Source organism: Cyanistes caeruleus, unplaced genomic scaffold (genome assembly GCF_971803275.1).
Source record: "Cyanistes caeruleus unplaced genomic scaffold, bCyaCae1.hap1.1 HAP1_SCAFFOLD_89, whole genome shotgun sequence".
Classification (NCBI taxonomy): domain Eukaryota; kingdom Metazoa; phylum Chordata; class Aves; order Passeriformes; family Paridae; genus Cyanistes; species Cyanistes caeruleus.
In genome coordinates, this window is record NW_028255894.1 from 1,035,415 (window position 1) to 1,049,072 (window position 13,658).

Here is a 13,658-nt window from a genome sequence, read left to right on the forward strand (position 1 = left end):
CAGTCCCTGCCCTACTCAGGCTGCTGGGAGTGCCAGGAATCTGAAAAGTTCCCCCACTTCCATCTCCTCACTTAGGGATGTTGGGACCCCCCAGTGTCTCCACAGGGGGTATTTTCCACTCAGCTTTGCAGTCCTTAAGTCGCAAATATCCCCTCCCAAAAAACCTAACCCAGGGACCCCCCAGGATATCTGGGCTGAGCTCCCCCTCTCGGGGCACCTGTGGGATGGGGGGTGATGATCCCACAGGTGGGAGACTGTAAATTCAGGGAGTTCTTACCTCTTGGTTTCTTCTCCTTTCCCTGATCCTCCTTTGTCCCTCCTCTTCCTGTTGAAGTTCATTTAAACAATTATGGTCTGTCCCAGGGGAAGAACTCACCCTTGGTTTTTTATAAGATCAGTCCCTACCTACCCTCCCTTTTCTTTTCCCTATCCCATTGGCTGTAACCCCCCTGTATCCCCTGGCCACCCCCTCCCCCAAGTTTAAGAGACAGCACCCAAGGAATCTCAGCCTCTTTCTTGCCCCGGGCGATGCACATACAATGAACCCAGGACCACGTCTCATAACTCTGAGCCTTCTTTGTCTAAAATACCTTAGGTCCATGTTGGATATATTTTGAGACCCCTTCCCGCCCGTGTTCTGTGAAGGGCAGACACATCCCCATGGGGGAAAAGAATGAAGGGGTTTGTGGAGTATTTACAACATCTTCCTTCCTCTCGTCCCCTTCCATCCCTCCTCCTTCTCCTCCCTAATGCCACCTCCTGCTCCTACTTCCATCCCTTCTCACTCTCCTTCTTCATCCCTCATCTTCCATCCCTCCTCTTCCATCCCTCCTCCTCCTCCCCCAGGAGCAGCGACACCCTCGGTGCCCCGTTCCCAAACCCCTCACAGCCCACGGCAGGAGCGGGGATGGAGCCGGGACAGGTCGGGATGGGCAGCGCGGGGCTCTCCGCTGCTCCCACCCGCTGGGGACGGGGGGAACCCGGCCCGGGGAAAAGGAGAGGGAAACTAGGAAAATTGGGGGCTGCAGATCCAACCTGGGGCTGGCTGGGGACCCTGGCTGGGGACTGCCAGCCCTTGGGGCTCCTCTGGGGAGATGTGGGACCGGGGAACACAGAGAGGGCTGGGGGATCCCAGGAGTGGCAGCACTGGCAGGGACTGGTTTGGACTGGGGTAACTGGAACCTTACTGGGGCAACTGGGAATGACTGGGAATGAGCACAAGCATGCTGAGGGCAACTGGGATATACTGGGAGTGACTGTGACCATACTGGGAACAGCTGGAACCACACTGGGAGAAACTGGGAGTGAGTGGGACCGTGCTGAGATGGACTGGGACTATTCCAGGGACAACTGGGATCACACTGGTAGGAACTGGGAAGAATTACAACTATTCTGGGATCACACTCAACTGGGATCATACTGGGATCACAGTGGGAGCAGCTGGGTCCCTGCTGGCTGAGACTGGGATCCCACTGAGGGTGACTGGAATCATACTGGGATTGACTGGGAGTGGCTGGGAACAACTGGGATCATGCTGAGAGCAACTGGGAGGAGCTGGGAATGACTGGGAGCGTGCTGGGGCTGACTGGGATATACTGGGAGAGACAGGGAGTCCCAGGGATCACACTGGAGGCTACTGGGGTCACACTGGCACTGCCAGGGAGCAACTGGAGGCCACTGGCCTCATCCTGGGAGTGACTGGGATCAGACTGGGAGTGACTGGGATCATACTGGGAGTGACTGGGATTAGACTGGGAGTGACTGGGATCAGACTGGGAGTGTGAAGTAAACTGGAAAATTGGGGAAAAAATGTAAAAAAGCCCAGGATAAATTCAAGGAAAATGGAAGGGAAAATTCGGGGAAAAACCAAAAATATCAGGGTGAAATCCAAAAAAATCAGGGAAAAATCAGGAAAAAATTGGGAAAAATTTGGGAAAAACAGGGGAAAATCTGACAAAAAATTGGGGAAAACCAGGAAAAGTTTGGGGGAAAAAAAGAGCAAACTTAAGGAAAAAAATGTGAAAAAATCTGGGAAAAATCAGGAAAAGTCAGAAAAAATGGGGAAAAAATCAGAAAAAATAGGAAAAGAAGGAAAACTCATGAAAAACCAGGGAAAATTGGAAAGAATATTTGGGAAATCAGGAAAAAAACTGGGAAAGAACTTGGAAAAATTGGGGAAAATCCAGAAAAGAAAGAGGAATACAATCTGAAATGTAGTAGGAAAAAAACCAGGAAAAATCAGGTAAAAACTAGGGAAATTTGAGAAGAAATTGGGAAAAAGCTAGAAAAAAATTGGGAAAGGAAGAGAAGAATCAGGAAAAAATGGGAAATACATGAAAAAATTGTGAAAAATTGTGAGAAATCAGGGAAAATATCAGGAAAAGAAAACCAAAAAGACCCTAGGAAAAATCAGGAAAAATCAGGAAAAAATTGGGAAAAATATTGGAAAAATGAAGGAAAAAACAGAAATATTTGAGAAAAAATTGCAAAAAAATAAGGAAAATAATTGGGAAAAAATCAGAGAAAAAATGTGGAAAAAAAAAGAGAATCAGCGGAAAATCAGGTAAACAAACAGGAAAAGGATAAAAAAATCTGGGAAAATCAGAAAAAAATAATGAAAAAAAATCAGGAAAGAATTGGGGAAAACCAGAAAGATTAGGGAAAGGAAAAGGGAAAAATCAGGGAAAAAAATGGGATTAAAACAGAAAAAAGCACAAAAATCAAGAAAAAGTTTAAGAAAAAAATGGGAAAAAAATGAAAAAAAAATCAGAAAAATAAAAAAATAATGAAAAAAAATCATTAAAAAAATTATAAAAAAATCTGGAAAAATCTGGAAAAAATGGGGAAAATCTGGAAAAATATTGAGCAAATATTGGGTAAAATCAAGAAAAGAGAGGGAAGAAACCTGGAAAAAATCAGGAAAAATCAGTAAAAAAATTAGGAAATACAGGGAAAAATCAGGGACAAATTGTGAAAAAAAATGGGGAATAACCAGGAAGATGCTACAAAAAGAAGAAGGAAAATCAGGAAAAAGTGGGGGAAAATCAAGAAAAAAATTTAGGAAAAAATTTGGGAAAAAACAGGGAAAAATCAGGAAATGAAAGAGGAAGAAAACTGGGAAAAAAATGGGAAAAATCAAGGGAAAAAAAAAAGAGTACAAGAAAGTGGGGAAAAAAACTTTGTAAAATTGGGAAAAAAATTGGGAAAAAAAATAGGAAATATCAAGGAAACAAACAGGAAAAAATCAGAAAAAATTAGGAAAAAAGGGAAATATTTGGACAAATCAGAGGGAAAAATCAGGAAAAAAACCTGAAAAATATGTGAAAAAAATTGTGAAAAAAATTGTGACAAATGAGGAAAAATAAGAAAAAGGGAATAAAACCTGGAAAAAAAATCAGAGAAAAAAATCAGAAAAAAAATTTAAAAAATTGGGGGAAAATCAGGGAAAAAAATGGGAAAAACAAGGGAAAAAAATTGGGAAAAAATGGGAAAAAACAGAAAAATTATGGAAAAATTAGAGAAAAAATTGGGGAAAAGACAAAAAATTTTGAGAAGAGGAAAAAATCAGGAAAAAGAAAAAAATCAGGAAAAAAATGGTGAAAAAACTGGGAAAAATTCAGGGAAAAATAAGGAAAAAATAAGGGAAAAATAAGAAAAAAAAAAAAAAAGAGAGAAAAAGATTGGGGAAAATCAGGAAAAAAACAGGATAAAATCCCCCTATCCCATTTTTCCATGGAATTTTGGGAATTGCCTACCTGGGAGGTTGTAGAAGAATTTCCGGACCTGGGAATCCGGGGAGTGGGGAAAGGTGGAATTGCAGATGAGCTGGTCCAGATTTTTGGGAAGGTTGATGGCCTGGTCCTATTATAGCTTCCAGAATGTTCGGATGAATTCCACACCTCCTTCCAGCTAGAAATCATGGAAAAATCATGGAAAAATCATGGGAAAGCTGTGATTCAAATTCATGGAGTTTTGCCCCCAAAGCACCCTTTTTTCCCACCAAAATTTCTATTTTTCCCCCCCAAAATATTAATTTTTTGGAATAATTAAATGGGGAAGATTAGGGGGAAATAGGAAAAAATAGGATGGAAATGGAGCAAAAATGGGGGAAATTGGAGCCAAAATGGGAAAATAATAGGGAAAAAATGGGATAAAAATAGGGAAAAATGGGAGAAAGAAATGGAAGAAAATTGGGATAAAATTGTGGAAAAATGAGATAAAACCAGGATAAAAATGGGGAAAATAATGGGAAAACTGGGGTAAAAATGGGAACAAAAATGGTAAAAATGAGGCAAAAATGGGAGAAAAATGGAAGAAAATAGGGAAAATAAGAGAGAACATGGGAAAAAAAATGGGGAAAAATATAGCAAAATAGCATAAAATGGGGAAATGGGGAAAAAAATAGATAAAAAATGGGAAAAAATTGGGGGGAAAATGAGGAAACCTGGGGAAATAATTGAATAACGGAGGAAAAATAGGAAAAAAATCAGGAAAAAATGGAGAAAAACTGAGGAAAAATGAGATAAAAAAGGCAGAAATGGAGGAGAAAGGAAAAAAATGAGGGAAAAGTTGGTGAAAAATAAAAAATAGGATAAAAATGACGAAAACTATATGAAAATAGGATTAAAATTAGGAAAATAGAGCAAAAATGGGATAAAAATGGGGAAAATTGGATAAAAATGTGGAAAAATGGGATAAAATGGAGACAAATTGTACTCTAATAGGGAATGACTGGGAGTGATTTGGTTTATCGTGGGGCGCACAGGAAACTGGAGCCACACGGGGTGAGCAACTGGGCAATGCTGGGAGCAGCCACTGCCGGCACCGGGAGCCCCGAACCCCTTTCCCGGCCATGCCGGACCCGCATCCCCCCGGCCCCTTTGCCGGGGCTCTGCCGCCACCGCCACCGGGACCCCCCAAAAACACCTCCCGGGGACCCCCGGGGTGCCCCCGAGGGGCATCTGCGGCTCGGCTCTGGAGCCCTGCCATCCCCAAACATCCCCCCCAAAAACCCCAAAGCCAGGGAGCCCCGGGGGATTTGGGGCGAGCTCCCCCTCCCCGGGCACCTGCGGGATGGGGGGCGATGGTCCCGAAGGAGCTGCAGATGCAGAGAGCGGGGAGCGCAGGTGGAGCCTCCTCTGCCTGCTCCAGCTCTTCCTCCTCCTCTGTCCCTCCTCTTCCTCCCCCTCTGTCCCTCCTCTGTCCCTGTGCGCGGTTCGGAGCCCTCGGGTGAGCGGGGCCGGGCCGGGACACGATGGGAAAGGGCTGGGTCCCCCCCAAACCGAGCTGGGGGCAGCGGAGCTTTGGGGGAACAATGGGAACGGGGCGGGACAGGGGAACAGGGGGAGGTGGGAGCACTGAGGGTCCCCCAGTTCACCCCAGGAGCCCCAAGCCCCGTCCCAGCCCCCCCAGTTCCCCCCGCAGCCCCGGCTGAGGGGGGCTCAGCCCAGGAGCCGCCGTCGTTCGGGGCTCCCCCGAGTGCAGGAACGGGAGAGTTCCCGGCTCGGGGAGGCCCCAGCACAGGAGGGGATCTTGTCCCTCTTCCAGGGCCCTTCAGGGTCTTCAGGCCCCTCTCAAGAGGAGTTTTTCTCTTTTTCAGGTTTTTTGGGGGGATCCCACCACTACAGGGGTGTTTTTTCCTCCCCATTTTAGGGTGTTTGTGCAGCCGCAGCCCCACAAGCCCCTTTTGAGGGGGGATCATGACGGCTTTAAGTGACATTTTTAGGGGTGTCCCCACCCCAAGCCCCTGTAGAGGATGTTTTGTCCCCCAGGGTGGATTTTGGGGGTTCTCTCTACCATGGCCGCTTTAAGGGCCCCCGGTGTTGTCGGGTCCCACTGTAACTCCTCTTAAAAGGGCAACACCGCTCCCGTTGGTTCCGGCAGTGGAGCCCGGGAGGGGTTGGGGGTCCCGGGAGGGGTTTGGGGGTACCTGGGTGATGCCGATGAAGGCGATGGGGTCCCCATGCTGGGTATAAACCTTGGTGAGGGGTTTCTGGGGATTTTCAGAAGTTCTGGGTGTTTTTGGGGCCACGGTGGTTTTTGGGGGGTTCCCAAGAGGGTTTACAGGAACCCTGATGGGGGAATTTGGGCGATCCTGGGAGTGGAATTGGGGATCTCAAGGCTGTTTTGGGGAACCTGCTGGTAATGGACATGGGGACCCCATGCCAGGTATGAACCTTCTCAATGTCTCTATGGGGTTTTGCGGTTTTGGGGAGTTTTTGGAGCATCCAGGAATGTGTTTGGGATCAGGGGAGGTTGGGGTGTCCCGGGGGATTTGGGGGTTCTCGGCAGGTTTGGGGGTACCTGGGCAATGCAGGTGGCAGTGCTGGGGACCCCGTGCCGGGTTTGAACCTTCTCACTGCCCATGGGCAGCGTCAGCGTGTTCAGGGAGATCCTGGGGGGCCCGGGGGGTCACCCCAAATCCCAAGGACCCCAAATGCTGAGGGACCCCCCAAACTGCCCTCACCGCTGGATCTGCTGCAGGCAGGGGGGCACCAGCACTCGGCCCCCACCCTCCACCATCACAGGGGGGCTGTGGAAGAAATCTGGGGGTGCACGGACAGGTCAGGTGGGACCCCCCAAAGTCCTGGGGGAGGGGATACGGGGGGACTTCCAGGAATTCCAGTTATCGGGGGATGAGAGGGGACCCAGGAAGAGTTTAGGGGGGCTGGATGGGTCCTGGGGGGGACCCCCAGGAGTCCTGTGGGGGGTGGGGAGGGCAAGGAACAGGGCAACCCCCAGGATGGGTTTGGAGGGGAACCGGATTGGGGCTCTCATGGCAGTGGGATGGGGAGATCTGCCCATGGAATTCTATGGGAATGGCATGGCAGTGAGATCCATCCACAGAATTCCCATGGGAATGGGACAGCAGCGGGATCCATCCATGGAGGTCCCGTGGGAATGGGATGATGTCTGAGATCCATCCATGGAATTTCCATGGGAATTCCCACATTCCCAAATTTTGCCTACCGAAATCCCACATTCCCATTCCCATATTCCCATGGGAATTCTGCCCTCCCCACCTTTACACTCCAGCGCCTCCCGCCCATATCTGACATATTTCTGGAGACATTCCCTGCAGCTGTGAGCCAGGGAATTTGTTAATCCCTCAGCCTGGATCGCAGGGATCCCCATGGCGATGCCACAGTTGCCATCGCAGCCCCACAGATCCCCCAGCCCCGGCTCCCCCCGTTCAGCCCCGCTCTGGCTGTGCCGCTGCTGCAGCATCTGCAGCTCCCCGCTGGCCCCGCCATTGGCGCCGCTCTTTGCTGCCCGCCAGTGGCAGCCCGAGGCTGCAGTGACGTCACCGGTCGCCGGGCAGATCCCGGCGGCGCAGGGCGGCCAAGGCGGAAGCGAAAGTGCCCGAGGGAGCGCGGGGGGAGGGGACGCGGCAATTCCAGGGAATTCCCCTGGATCCCCTCCCGGGATCCCCCGGGACCCTCCTCGGCCGCGCACTGCGGGACCCCCGGGACAAACTGGGCTGAACTCCCGGGCCCTGCGCTCAAACTCTGCCTTGGAACCCGCCGGCTTCGGCCCAAAGCGGGGGAAGCCCCGGCATCCGCGGATCCCATTTTTCCTGCGGCTGCGGCTGCCCAGCCCCGGCGGAGCAGGAGCGGGCGCTGGGAGCCCGAGCCCCGATTCCCAGTCTCCTTCTCTCTCTCTCTGCTGCTCTCTCCCTCTCCTTTGGGTGATCAGAAATGCCAGAGCGGCTGGAGAGCCCCGTGCCCAGCTCGGCTTTCCCTGGAAAGGGAGGCCTGGGGGTGCGGTGCCCCGGGATGGCCGGGAATGGGGCTCCGGGGGTCCCCGGGCTGACGGAACCGGGGGATCCAGGGGCTGCCAGGGGAGGATCCCCGGGAAAGGGGGTGCAGGGCGCTGTTGGTGAGGAGAAGGGGCTGCAGGGGGTCCTGGAGCTGGGGAAGGAGATGCGGGGGGGTCCCAGGGCCCAGGAATGGGGATCCAAGGGGGTCTGGAAAAGGCTGAGCAGGAAATCCAGGATTGCAGACCTAATTCACATCAGAGACACAGAAATCCGGATGCAACAGGAAACCAAACACTAAGAACTCCACACCTTGGAAACAATGAACACTAAACCAATGGATTTCTATGGGTTCAGACTGAATGAAGTTTAGGAAACATCTAGTAAAACTCACATGCCATGGAATGATTTTCTCTGCACATGCAGACTGTGTGTGGCTGAAATGATTCTGTTCAGAATCAAGTCATGCCTTATTTCTCTGGAGACATTGTTGGAGAGTTTTTTCTTTTCACAGTTTCAGTGAAAGGATTACACCATTAGAAGAATTTTTTGCAATAATTCTACTTTTCTGTTGTCAGTTCTGCTTGGGCCAGGGGTGTGAGAATCAGTTTTTAGTCAGAGAAGAAAAAGAAAATACTTGATTTCTTTCTAATTTTTGTTTTTATGTTTGTGCATGGCTCTTAGGGATGGCAAAATTATGGTATGGGTTTTTCCATGTTCACCTTTAAGCTGCATTTTGAAAACCAGAAGACCTTGAAAGGAGGCCCTTTAAAATGTAAACAGTTAATATAAAATTGTTTTAAAAAAACAACAAAGAAACAGCAGATGGGGGAGGGAGCCCTCCATGTGAGTCATCCCATGGCTGCCCTGGAAGAGAAGCTTCATTCCAGGCAGCCAGGACAGGAGCTTTAGAAATGCAAATTAACACCCCTGGGGCAAAGCCTGGACAATGTACCAGGGTCTTCCTGCCTGGGGGAGGAATTGGGCTGAATTCCTCTGCCCCTCACCCCAAGCTCTGCCTGGGGGCACAGGCAGAATTTGCACAGCTAAAGGCAGATCCCATGGTGAGGATATCTGACTCTGGCACAGAAATTGGTTAAGCTAAAAAGGAAAACTGCAAATGGACAATGTTGTGAAAATTTCACTATAAAAAATGGGGGAGAATCATCCCACTCCCCACCTCAACTTGTGCTCTCACTTTCTATGTTATCTAGGGTGAATTAGAGCACTGGGGTTTATTTGCTACCCCAAGGGAAATCAGTTGGGAATCCAAGTATGTGCTGATTTAATTAGAGAAAAGCCCAAAATTGATGCTGCCCTGACTGGAGGGAGCACCAAAAAATGGGGAAAAGATGAATGGCCACCAGAACAAATCCTGCAACACCATGGGCCAGCCCCGGGGAACCCTAATGAATTCATATCAGGAGCCAGAGAACCCATTTATCATTTCCATGGCATAATTAGATTACAGGATGTCCTCAAAATAATACCCAACCAGACAGCTCCAGTTCCTGACTTTCTTCCCAACCAATCCACCCAGATGAGGAACACAACATTTCACCATGGGATGGAGTCACATTATCTTTTAGCAGGAAAAGGAGGCAGAGTTTGTGGAAAATTAAATAACTCAAACTGCTGTTGGCAAATAGATCACAGAGGAAAAGTGGAGAAACAGATAACAAAGGATATAAGAAAAATGTAATGTACCGGTCCAAATGTGGAAAGGATGGGAACGGGCAACTTTTTTGTGGTTCCCTGGCAGACCATGAGTTAAAGGAATGCAGTTTCTCCTCTTATGTTCTACAGCAACTCTCATCTTTTCACCATGCACGGCACCTTGCTGAGTGCAGCTCATTCAGCAGCTGAGCAAGGGGATGCAGGGGGCAGCCAGGCCTCCTGAGCCACAAACGGCTACAAAAGGACAGCGAATGAGGGCACTGAGAGCAATCCCAAAATCAAAGAACACCCAGGAAGAAAAAACAGAGTCAATGAGTGAATCTGCTTGCAGATAGGGCCAGGGACTTGCACATAAGGAAGCAATGGGAGAAAGCCTCAGTTTCAGAAAATGTTACCAATTGACAAGGACCGCTGCTCTGACAAAGTCCCGCTAAATTCCTGAACTTCCAGAAGAACAAAGACTTAACAGAGCCATCAATATCGGATGTTATACAAAAGTGGTGGGTACATATTAACCGGGACATGCAGGAGGCAGATGGGGAAGTCTGAACCTTCCAAGCACCTCCGCCAGTGGGGAAAGGGACAGGGACACGCGGCCGGGAAAATCAGGACAAAAACGAGGCCGCGTCCTCCAGCAGCTGGAGAGAGCGCACGGCAAATGCCCCACGGCCTCTCCCTTTGGGCAGCAATAAAGTCACTCTCACACCGCTCCTCTGCCTCCTTTGGCCACACAAACCTCTGGCGCCGGGAATTTTCCCGCCCAGCCCCGGGCACAGCGCAGCCACCTCCGGGCTACCGACACGAACCGGGACGAGCCAGCGCTGCTCCGGCACCGGCTCCTGCCGAGGCCCCAGCGGGAAGGAGACCGCGGGCAGCCGCTCCCGCGGCGCCCTCACGCCAGGGCCAACACGGGCTGGCCACGGCACAAGCCACCCGCCACAGCCCCCCGCCGCCCCCTCCCGGGCCCGCAGCGAGCCCCGAGCCCCCGCAGAACCGAGCGCGGCTCCCACCTGCGATGGCTGGGGCCGCCTCCGAGCTCCGCCGCCGCCTCACCGGGCTCCGGCCGCTGCCGCCGCTGCCGGGCCCGCACAGACGCTCCGGCAATGGCGGCTCTCCTGCCCCACGGCCGCCCTGGGGGCGCCAGCGGGGCCGGGCTTGTCCCCGCTCTGCCCAATCAGAGCGCGCCAGAACCAAGAGTGACGGCAGCAGTAGCCAATCGCAGCCAGCGGCAGGCTCTGCACACGGCACAGCCCCGCCCCACGCTCTCGGGGCCTCCTGGGCTGTGTGAGGGGAAGGGCGGAGATGAGGAACAGGCCTGGAACGGGCCCGGCCCGAGCCGCCATTGAGCTCCAAACACAAACAAAGTTCTCCGCAGCTCCCGGCCCGCCTTTCCCTGCCCTGGTGTTCGGTGGCTCCGGCTCAGCGGGAAGCCCTGGAGCCTCACTTCTCCCACCTCTGATTAGGTGCCTCAGTGCATCGCTCGGATTTCTCCCAAAAAGGAGAAAACTGCCCCAAATACCTGTGGATGAGTGGGGGAGGAGAGAGATTTCTGGCAGAAAATTCCAAAAACTCAGTGAAGGATTGTGAGAAGTAAATTAATACCCCTAAAACCAGCTTCCCCCCACCCCTCCCTCCTCCCAGCTGTGCCTCCTCCCCCGGCACTGCAGGTGCGGTGAATTAAAGGGCCAGGAGACCTTCTGCTCCCATTAACAAGCCTTTATTAGAGAGAACTGGGCCTAGAGGCGGGGGCTCGGGGTGTGCGCCGCCGCTGCTCCCTGTGGTCGATGTCGAGGATCACACAGGCCTGTCATCATCCACTGTCAGCAGGACTGGAGCCTCTATCCTCGCCAGGATCACCCAGAGACTCTGTCTTAGGCTCAAGGGTCTAGGGATGTCTTCCCTCTCAAGTCCTGCCCAGGTCATGGCAACCAGCTTGCTGGACTGAGATTGGCACACCCAGTCTCCCCAGGTCCCCGCTGCCTCCACAGTGGGGTCCTCCAGATGTTCCCTGAGCATGGCTCGTTGTCCAGGGCTGTCTTTGCTCCCAGGTGGTAATATGATTTTAATATGCACCCATGTGCAAGTCTTTATGGGAAATGGGGAAGTTCATCCTGGGCAGCAGCGGCTAAATTGCCTGACGGGTTGGAAGAGAATAAGGGATGGGGATACAAATGCAAGGATAAAACAAGTACAAACTTATTAACAGTGAACGCTTTTGGGACTTACAACACCAAAACCCCTTATCCAGGGACCTAAACTGGGATTGAAACAGGAACATATAATTTGAACATTGGGATTTTTATTTATAACAATATCCCCCCTCTTTTAATTTGACCAGGCATCAGCCTGCGTCAACTTGTTGTTTCAGGCTCCTGGTAGTGAAACTTCTTTAGTCTTTGGTGTTGGTCATATACCCTTTTTGCTGCTTTCAGCTCTGAACTTTCTAACATTAGGATCTTAGTTTTTCCCTTCTCTTGGGTTATTTCTAACAAGTTGTAGATCGTGCTGCTAGACTCTATTACTGAGGTAATTACTCTGATCAAACACGGGATGACGCAGGGAAGAAATAACAGTCCTGCTAGTCCCGCTATACCAATGAATGCCACCTTTTTCCACCAGCCCTTAAAGGACCAGAAACTATCCCACCAATCAGTATTCAGGATCGGCATCCATTCTTGGTTCCCTACGTAGGAGATTTTTCTGATCTCTTTAGAAATGTTCCAGATTACTTCACTTTTATCATCTATTTCTAGGCAGCATTCAGAGGTGTTGAACTTCCCACAGATTCCCCCCTCATCAGCGAGAAGGTAATCTACTGCCAGTCGGAGTTGGTACACCAGGTACATCAGGTCTGGGAGAGGTGGTCACTTATATGATCAAGAGCCAGGGCTGTTTTGTTCCATGTTATTTCAATTACAGCTTGGAGCCTGATTATTCTGTTTAACATGTATATTGGGGTCCTATATCCCCAGGACCCATCCTGGGCCCAGGTCACTGGCCCATAAGTTCTTATTATTTCCTCCAGGGTCCAGACTGTTCCTTTCCAATTCTGGGTCCCTCCTGTGCTTATTACACTCCTCTTCTTCCTTTTTAGGGGCCTCTTTAGGTTGTCATATGCTGGTACTCCAAGCTCTGAGCCAGCCTCTTTTGGGAGCAGGAAGAAAGCTGGCTTTATCACCCCAATCGTGCAGCTACCTGACCAGTCTCCTGGTAGATGTGTATAAGCTGCATCCCTGCAGATCCAAAAAAAATCATCTGGGGCTTCCCAAAAACCCTCCCTGTCTTCATAGGGGTGCTCCCAATGCTTTGATAGGCTTCTAATTCCCCAGAAGGGATTGATCCCTTTTTCTGCACATTCATTAAGGTTATATCCTTTGTGATGAATGCACCCTTTTTCCCTCTTCTCTAAGGATCAATATCTTAGGTTGGGCTCCTGGGGGAACCCATTTAGTTCCTAGATTCTTCGTTATATCTTTTGCATGCCATCTGCCCCACCAGGGTTCTATATCTTTTTCCAGTTTGTAGAATGCAGTCTTCCCCAATTACCTTAGCCTTTAACTCCCATTTTTCCCTTCTCCTATACCCTGGTGTGCTTTGGCCTTCCCCAGTTCATTTTATGCTTAGAATTTCTCAAGGTTTCAAGCTAATTCCCTCCCAGGGCCAAATATCAGACATTTTAGTACTCCCACATACCCAACAATCAGTTATATTTAATTCCTTGCTGATGTTTTCAACTAAATCAATGAACAAGTTCTTCCCACTCAAATTTTCCTATTCTTCATTTCCCACGCTCATGTCCACTCTTTTCTCCTTTACTACATCAGGTTCACCTTTTACTGGTTCGTTCTTTTCAAAGCACAGCCAAGTATCCCTCATGGGACAGTCTCCCAAAAGACGTTCTCTAAAAGTGGCCGTATTTCTGGTAATCCAATATGTTTTTCCGTTTTCTTGGCATTCTTCTAATTGTGATTTGTTGTAGCAAGAAGGACTCAAGTTTGTGTGGACCCTTACCAGGGACCCTAGATTTTCCCCATCATACAAGGGATAATAACATTTCATGCAAGAGTCTGTCCCCATGGCATTGGTGAGGTGCATTGCTGTCACCAGACCTACCATGAGCCTTGTGATGATCCTTTTAGGCTCCCTCTGGTCCCTGACTCCCAAGAGTCCAGCAGGAACCATGTTTGATCTCCCCTGGTCTTGCCTCTTGGGGTTTTCCTCACAC

The 13,658-nt window shown here is 50.1% G+C and overlaps 1 protein-coding gene across 1 annotated transcript in view; it reads right to left on the minus strand.

The window, feature by feature from the left end:
* Window positions 1–13,658, minus strand: part of LOC147646634 (uncharacterized) — a 272,424-nt gene that overhangs the window by 142,331 nt on the left and 116,435 nt on the right. The window lies entirely within an intron of this gene.